Here is a 9,558-nt window from a genome sequence, read left to right on the forward strand (position 1 = left end):
AACAATCCCATCAAAAAGTGGGCAAAGGATATGAACAGACATTTCTCAAAAGAAGACATTCATACAGCCAACAGACACTTGAAAACATGCTCATCATCTCTCGCCATCAGAGAAATGCAAATCAAACCACAATGAGATACCATCTCACACCAGTTAGAATGGCAATCATTAAAAAATCAGGAAACAACAGGTGCTGGAGTGCATGTGAATAAATAGGAACACTTTTACACTGTTGGTGGGAATGTAAACTAGTTCAACCATTTTGGAAGACAGTGTGGCGATTCCTCAAGGATCTAGAACTAAAAATACCATTTGATCCAGCCATCCCATTACTGGGTATATATCCAAAGGTTTATAAGTCATGCTGCTATAAAGATACATGCACAGGTATGTTTATTGCGGCACTATTCACAGTAACAAAGACATGGAATCAACCCAAATGTCCATCAGTGACAGATAAGATTAGGAAAATGTGGCACATATACACCATGGAATACTATGCACCCATAAAAAAGGATTAGTTCATGTCCTTTGTAGGGACATGGTTACAGCTGCAAGCCATCATTCTCAACAAACTATTGCAAGAACAGAAAACCCAATACTGTGTGTTCTCACTCATAGGTGGGAATTGAACAATGAGATGACTTGGACACAGGAAGGGTAACATCACATACCGGGTCCTATTGTGGGAGCAGGGGGAGGGAGAGCATTAGGAGATATACTTAATGTAAATGACGAGTTAATGGGTGCAGCACACCAACATGGCACATGTGTGCATATGTAACAAACCTGCACGTTGTGCACATGTGCCCTAGAACATAAAGTATAATAATAAGAAAAAAAAGGAAAACTGAAAGTTTTTCATTAAAGCCTTGTGACTTTTATATGCGAGTTGCTGTAAAAGGTAAACGGAGTCAATTTCAGAGCACTCCTTAGTGGAAGAGCATAACAATGAGTCTATGTATTGAACGAGAGTAGAATTTTGATGAAAGGGTAGTGTCATTAATTCCTGATGCAATGTTTGGGAAAAATGCGAAGGGGCTTCAGTAAACACTTGTGTCATTATGGTTCTGGTATACTGCTGATTTTTCCAAGTAAGGGCAAACAAGTATTGACTCTCTTTATGAAATGGAATGTCAAAGAAGGCTGAGCAGAAATCTATTACTGTGAACCACTTGAAATCAGTGGGCACATTAGATAAGAAAGCATGTGAATTTCAGACCCCAGGAAGTCTTGGTATCATATAGCTTTTAATTTCCCATAAATCTCAAACAAATCTCCAACCTCATCTATTTGATTTTTTAATTGGTAAGATTGGAGTGTTGCAAGGGATGGTGCATGGGATTATGAATCCTTGTTTAATTAAATCATCTACAATTGGTGAGAGCCTTCGAATCGCTTCAGGTTTTAGTGAATATTGGTGTAATTTAGGCAAGAGTATAGAATGATCTATTTGGGCTTTTATAGGTTCCATACTTTTAATCTTTCCGATGTCAGTTGAGAAACAGACCCATTAATATTTAGGTATTTTTGAAAGATCAGGGGTATTATAACTATGAGTTTTGATTTTATCATTTTTTGCCTGTAGACAACATAACAATTCTGGATCAGGAGACTTGGGAAACTCTAAGATCATACCTCTCTCTGAGGAAAATTTTATGTGCCCTTTTACTTTCAAGTAAATCTTGCCCTAACAAGTTTACTGAAGCAATATCGCATCGTACAAAAAAGAAAAAAAGAAAAGATGTGTTGTTCTGAAAAGAGCCCTGAAGTTAATTGAAATGTAAATGTTCAGAGGTGGGGACCTCTTGAACTTGATTTGAAACCCCCACCACAGAAATGATCTTTTTACCCTGAGGGATTTGTTGGCGTATTAAAGTGGGATTTATGACAGATACAGTAGTTCAGATATCCACCAGGATTGTTCATGACTTCCCATTTATTTTAACTCTGTCTTTCCATGTTCATTTAAAGATATTACAGGGAGCAATTTACAGGAGTATCCTTTAGAACCTCCTTGATGTTTATTATTATCAGGAGGCCTAAGGTCTCTCAGGCTCTCTCTAGTGGTGAAACAGCTCAGCCTAAAGGGAAGCTTACTGGTGGACCAATATAAAAGCACACAATTTTCCAGACACTGGAAATTCCTTTTCCTGTGTCCTGGTTGTTTGCAATAAGGACGGGCATCTTGGGAAGAATTTCTCCTTTCAGAGCCTCTTGGTCGTGATTTAAAATGAGAACGAGAAAGTGCCTGTGGTCTTGACCCCTGTAACTGTTGTAATTGAAGGGTCCTAAGCTTTTTAGCCTTTTGAGTGTTTTCTTGCTCCAGAGTTCCCTCAAAATGTTCAGCAAAGGTCATCAATTGAGTCACTTCCCATCTCAGCTTATGTTTTTTAATTAAACTGCTAAGTTCACGATGGAGTCCATTTATAAATAGAAAAGCTAATGCCATTTCAGTCCCTGCAAGAAATTCTCCTTGCTGTACTTTGAGCCCAGACTATTTCTCAATGTTTCTAAGTGAGTTCTGTAATCTAAGATTGGTTCATCTTTTCTTTGTTTACAACAATGTATGACGAACCAATCAATTTTTTTGTAGAAAAACATAGGAATTGAATTTAAGAGGCTTTTAGCAAATTTTCTAGCTACCTTTGGTTCTTCTCATGAGGAACTTTTGGAGGGATTTTTAATATTCTCTCAGGTTTGTCCCATTCTGCTGCTCCCATTTATTTCTGAGATTCATCATACCCTAATATCATGTAAATAAATTACTAAAGGTCAGAAACTCCTGGATCATAAGTTCCTAAGGAGATTCTAAATTCCTCAGTAAATTTTTGAGAATTTTTCCTTGAACTAGGGAAGTCCTTCACAATGACTATAAGCATGGTTTTAGACCATAGATTGAACATGGTTACAGAAGGCAGGACTAACTGACTAGAACATCTCACTTTGAAAGGCATATGTCTGATTTCTTTTTGTTTTTGTCATTATCTTCAGGGCAAAAGGGTAATTTAGTAAAAAATGGTTAGTGGACTCAGTATCTAGGTGGAAATGGATAAAGAAAAGGAAGATTAAGGATTAGTTGAGTCAGAGTACAGTCCTCTTTTGTCATGTCCTTAGTCTGTTGCTTAAGATTTTCATTTGCTTTTTGCAAAAAATCTTTTAAAAAGGCAATTTTTGATTAATTTAGCCTTTTAGAAGCTTCTGCATACCAATAAAAGAATATGTTTCACTGATTTGTGAGGGTTTTGATCCCCCTTTTAAATATTCCTTGAAGATAAACAATCTTATCCAAATTAAAACTTCTCCATTGCAGTCATCTGAATTCTAAGTTTTATTTAATGAGTTTAACCCATTTTTTGAAAAATACACACACCTGAGCCCAGAATTTTTACACACAAAATTAGCTGAAGTCCTGGAAGGAGGATTCCCAGACTCTGAGTTGAAATGATCCCATTATTAAAAATAAGGTACCTGATCAGGACAATCAGAAAGAAAAAGAAATAAAGGGTATTAAACTAGGAAAAGAGGCAGTCAAATTGTCCCTGTTTGCAGATGACATGATTGCATATTTAGAAAACCCCATCATCTCAGCCCAAAGTCTCCTTAAGCTGATAAGCAACTTCAGCAAAGTCTCAGGATACAAAATCAATGTGCAAAAATCACAATTGCTTCAAAGAGAATAAAATACCTAAGAATCCAACTTACAAGAGATGTGAAGGACCTCTTCAAGGAGAACTACAAACCACTGCTCAATGAAATAAAAGAGGAGTCCTACAAACCACTGCTCAATGAAATAAAAGAGGACACAAACAAATGGAAGAACATTCCATGCTCGTGGATAGGAAGAATCAATATTGTGAAAATGACCATACTGCTCAAGGTAATTTGTAGACTCAATGCCATCCCCATCAAGCTACCACTGAGTTTCTTCACAGAAATGGAAAAAACTACTTTAAAATTCATATGGAACCAAAAAAGAGACTGTATCGTCAAGATAATCCTAAGCCAAAAGAACAAAGCTGGAGACCTCACGCTACCTGACTTCAAACTATACTACCAGGCTGCAGTAACCAAAACAGCATGGTACTGGTACCAAAACAGAGATAGAAGACCAATGGAACAGAACAGAGCCCTCAGAGATAAAACCACACATCCACAACCATCTGATCTTTGACAAACCTGACAAAAACAAGAAATGGGGAAAGGATTCCCTATTTAATTAATTGTGCTGGGAAAACTGGCTAGACATATGTAGAAAGCTGAAACTGGATCCCTTCCTTACAGCTTATACAAAAATTAATTCAAGATGGATTAAAGACTTAAATGTTAGACCTAAAACCATAAAACCCCTAGAATAAAGCCTAGGTAATACCATTCAGGACATAGGCATGGGCAAGGACTTCATGACTATAACACCAAAAGCAATGGTAACAAAAGCCAAAATTGACAAATGGGATCTAAATAAACTAAAGAGCTTTTGCACAGCGAAAGAAACTACCATCAGAGTGAACAGGCAACCTACAGAATGGGAGAACATTTTTACAATCCACCCATCTGACAAAGGGCTAATATCCAGAATCTACAAAGAACTTAAACACATTTACAAGAAAAAATCAGACAGCCCCATCAAAAAGTGGGCAAAGGATATGAACAGATACTTCTCAAAAGAAGACATTTATACAGAAAACAGACATGAAAAAATGCTCATCATCACTGGTCATCAGAGAAATGCAAATCAAAACCACAATGAGATACCATCTCACACAAGTTAGAATGGCAATCATTAAAATGTCAGGAAACAACAGTTGCTTAAGAGGATATGGAGAAATAGGAACACTCTTACACTATTGGTGGGAGTGTGTATACTAGTTCAACCATTGTGGAAGACAGTGTGGCAATTCCTCAAGGATGTAGAACTAGAAATACCATTTGACCCACCCATCCCATTACTGGTGATATACCCAAAGGATTCTAAATCATGTTACTATAAAGACACATGCACATGTATGTTTATTGTGGCGTTATTCACCACAGCAAAGACTTGGAACCAACCCAAATATCCATCAATGATAGACTGGATTAAGAAAATGTGGCACACACACACCATGGAATACTATGCAGCCAGAAAAAAGGATGAGTTCATGTCCTTTGTAGGGACATGTATGAAGCTGGAAACCATCATTCTCAGCAATCTATCACAAGGACAGAAAACCAAATACCCCATGTTTTCACTCATAGGTGGGAATTGAACAATGAGAACACTTGGACACAGGGTGGGGAAAATCACACACTGGGGCCTGTTGTGGGAGTGGGGGGATATAGGAGGAATACCTAATGTAAATGACAAGTTAATGGGTGCAGCACACCAACCTAGCACATGTATACATATGTAACAAACCTGTATGTTGTGCACATGTACCCTAGAACTTAAAGTATAATAATAAAAAAAAGGAAAAAAATAAAATAAGGTACCTGCACAAGGTCTGACCCCTCTAACTGAATCCAATCCATTTAATTATCAAGTCCAATTTGATCCTGGATGCATTCCAGTCTAAGTATTGCTCAAATAAACTCAGAGAACTCAGAACACATGTTAGTGAAGCTCCAAATCTGAGAGAAAACTCATCCACGACCTTCAGTTACAATCAAGAGAGCAGTGAGCACAACTGGTTCCACAGTCACCTCACCTGGTCGACTGGTGCTCCTGGGGTTCACAGAGTTTTCTTCAAATCCAACTTCTGATACCAGATCTGCTAAAAGGAAACTTCTGACAAATTAACTGTAACAGAGTTTAATTGAACTGGAAAAAAGAAAAGATTCATAAATTGGGCACCTTCCAGAGTCACAGTAGATTCAGAGAGATTCCAGGGATGCCTCATGGTCACAACAAATTCATAGACAAAAAACAAAAGGGAAAGTGACGTAGAGAAATCAGAAGCGAGGTCCAGAAACAGCTGGATTGGTTACAGGTTAATGTTTGCCTTATTTGGACACAGTTTAAACACTCGGCATTGTATGAGTGGTTGAAGTATGTCTGCTGGGATTGGCCAAGACTCAGCTTTTGTTAGAGACACATACTCCTAAGTTAAGTTTTCAATCTCGTCTACCTATTAAGTTAGGTTATTGTTTGTCCACAAGGACTCAAATATAGAAGTACTAAATATGGTCCTTCTCAGGCCATATTTAGTTTGCTTTAGCATCACTTAAAAGAGGGAGCTAACCTATGAATATGCAAAGCATACAGAGTGATACAATGGACTCTAGAATATCAAAAGGGAGAATGTAGGAGAGCCAGGATATAAAACTACACATTAGGTAAAATGCACACTACACAGGTGATGGGTATACTAGAATCTCAGAATTCACCATTATATAATTTATCCACATAAACAAAATCCACCTGCATCCCAAGAGCTATTGACATAATTAAAAATTTTCCAGACATCATGGATAATGAACAAGGATGGCATTGTTCATTGTGTAAAGGGAAAGATGTCCCTTACACAATGTTGAGCTCTTGAAATAGGTGTTCAATAAACCTTTCACTGTCTTTACTGATCTCAGGCTCCAGGCCTCACAGACTACCACAATGTCTAACTTAAACAAAGTCACATTCACTTAGATAAAATAGGCATATTTTAATTGTCAGTCAAGCATTATGAGTAAATTTTATTAAAGAGTCTGACTTTATTTTTGATGTTTGATGACTGACATCTTTCAGGTCTCACATATCCCTGTTTCTCTCTTCCCACACATCTGGGCAAAACAGCAAGAAAGCCTGGGTGCTCACTTCCTTGGGCACCTGGGGTGACGTTAAGCCATGAAAAGTCCTGATTGATTCCTGTGAAATAAATATTCACATTTTACCTTAATATGTGATCTTGTCTTTTTCCCTGAAGTTAATAATTGTCTTAATAATTAATTGCTATATTTTCTATGTACCTACCATAAGTTTATCCCCAAGCCCTTGAGTGTACTAAAATGAATTGCAATACTTTCAAGTATATGAGATGAACTATGATCTATTTTCTTTTGAAAAATCTCTTTGAGACCTTAATTTGTTGCTCCAGTCTGAACTAATTTTTCTCCAGGCTTGAATTGAAGCACAGCTGATGCCTAGGGCTTTCCCATCTCCTCAGTTTAAAAATGCCTTTCTTTTTCTTTCTCTTTTCTCAATTCTAGGCAGCCTCCCTTAAGGTTAGAGACATTCCCAAAAGATGTTGCTTTTGCTTAAACATATAGTACACTGCAGACAATTGTAAACGTTTCTTCTTAATACATTTTATAAACTATTTCCAATAGTTTTAGTATATTTTATTATTTTTCATTTGAGTATATATTTATTTAAAATGCAGCAGTAACAACATGATAATAAATTGTCATTTACAAATATGTACCAAGAAGCACATACTCTTTGATATGTTTTCTTTACATGTAATTTAAGTACAGCATTATTATTATTTGGTACCAGAGTCAGAGATGCTATTTAGATTCTTGAGCTTTGGCACATTTAGTAACATCAAAATGATTTTCTAGTCAGGCAAAGAAAAGAACTTCAAAACTAGTTTATTGTCCAATACTTCAGAAGTAGTTCCTTTGCAGTAAGATCCATCTCCTTACATGAGAAATCATTAATAGGGAGAACTTAAACTTCCAGGTCTCATTCTTGATTATCACAGCAGAGCAGCAGATCATCAGGAATACCATAAGAGCTGCCATTAGAGGTAACACTCAGGGACATAAACTCACCCTCTGGTGTTTCAAACCAAATATCTCTGACAGTCAGAGATAGCTTTCTTGGTAGACATTGCACTGGATAGTATTCAAGCTTTAATGACAGCAGCATCATGCTGCTGTAGGCATGATGAATTCTCCCTGAGCCAACTGTCATCTTTCAGAGCTTCATAAACACTAATTTCCTTTTCTTGCAATTTCTCCTTGGCATGGTTGACATATGGATACTGAATTGAGTAATCGTCCCTCTAGATAATGACATTCTTTACATTTTCAGCAGTCACACAAAGTTTAAGAGTGATTTGAGCTTCATCTCGGCTGTGATTCAAATGAATCAATCAACTTAAGTTCTCCTTGGGGATAGATGGAGCTGACATGAAGAAAATCAGGCAGTTGGTATTAACTGGATTTTCCATTATGATAAATTTAACTAACATCTTGGTATATTTCTTCAAGGCTGCATCTTGGCATTTGAAGATATTCACATGTGCTTTAAGTAAATCTTTCTTCTCCGTTCCTTTCCTTCTTGGCACGGAGACCACAAGAATGGCCACATCCAAGTCTTTGAAGACCAGCTCTTCTTTGTCAGCTGCAATGACATCTTTCCAAAGGGAAAGGGCACAGTCTTGCAGTTTCATTAGGACACCGTCCAGGACACTCATCATAGGGGTGATACACATCAGCAAAAGAATTGTAGGCTGGTTTTTATCAAAGACTCATCCATTTCCAATACTGTACAGCACTAAATATGCAATTTGATCAGCTGCTTCTTTCACAAGGACCCTGATTGGTTCAGACATAACTGGGAACATGGGGTACAAATTCAGCACCTGCAAAATGAGCCTCATTGATAGAGGTGACCTGACTCCCTCTGTGGGAGGAAGTCAGGTCACTTCTACCATGGAATCAACTCCCATTTTTGTGACATCACTGCCTAATGATTCTATTAAATAGATTTTGTCAATGTACAGAAAAATATAATACAATGTGACTTTTCAGTGGTAGTTATGTTTTCTGACAATAGTTCTACCTCCCTACATACCAAGTGTAAAAAAGGTATCATCAACATATGACTAAAGTAAAAAGAACAATAAAGTAAGAGATTTACATTTGCTAAAAAGCATTCCAGAATTAGGTTGCCTTTTCATGGACATATTATACAAAGCATCAAGTAGTCACAATTGAGTGGAAATTCTGAAGATGCTCGAACTCCACAGAGGAGTGCCTATAATATATAGACCATGCATACTTTTATTTTGTTCAATTAAATTATTATTATTTTAACATTATAATGTACATTATTTAGGAAATCAAACAGTCCTACAGAATTATAATGAGAAAGAGCAGCCCCATGCCTCACTACTGCCTACACTGAAATGTCACTCCCTAGAAACAACCACAGTCCACTATTTAAGCATATATTGTTATGTGCCCAAAGCATATCCTTATATCCCTCTTCATTATTCACTTTTAGGACAAGAGGAGATAGTAACAGGTAGTGGATAAATTCTTACTTGTTTATTCCCTTTGTGTCTCTGTTTCCTTTTCTGTAAAATGGAGACAAGAATACAGCACAGGTTTATTTGAGGATTCAGTGATTTGACACTTCTATAACACTTAGAAAAACACAATGTCACAATAATAATTCTTCAATAAATCTCAAGTTTTGTCATTTATTTACAGTTAATTAACATAACGTTTGAATTCTTATGGTATCCCTTTTCCCACTGTCTTAGTCCATTTGTGCTACAGTAAGAAAATACCTAATACTGGATAATTAATAAAGAATATAAATATATATTTTTTTATTTATTTTTATTATAC

General features: G+C 36.7%; 1 pseudogene; it reads right to left on the reverse strand.

Moving 5' to 3' along the window:
- Window positions 1-7,561: 7,561 nt before the first annotated feature.
- LOC105526101 lies at window positions 7,562-8,534 on the reverse strand (annotated as a pseudogene).
- Between the last annotated feature and the right edge of the window lie 1,024 nt (window positions 8,535-9,558).

This window comes from Colobus angolensis, unplaced genomic scaffold (genome assembly GCF_000951035.1).
Source record: "Colobus angolensis palliatus isolate OR3802 unplaced genomic scaffold, Cang.pa_1.0 Scaffold575, whole genome shotgun sequence".
Classification (NCBI taxonomy): domain Eukaryota; kingdom Metazoa; phylum Chordata; class Mammalia; order Primates; family Cercopithecidae; genus Colobus; species Colobus angolensis.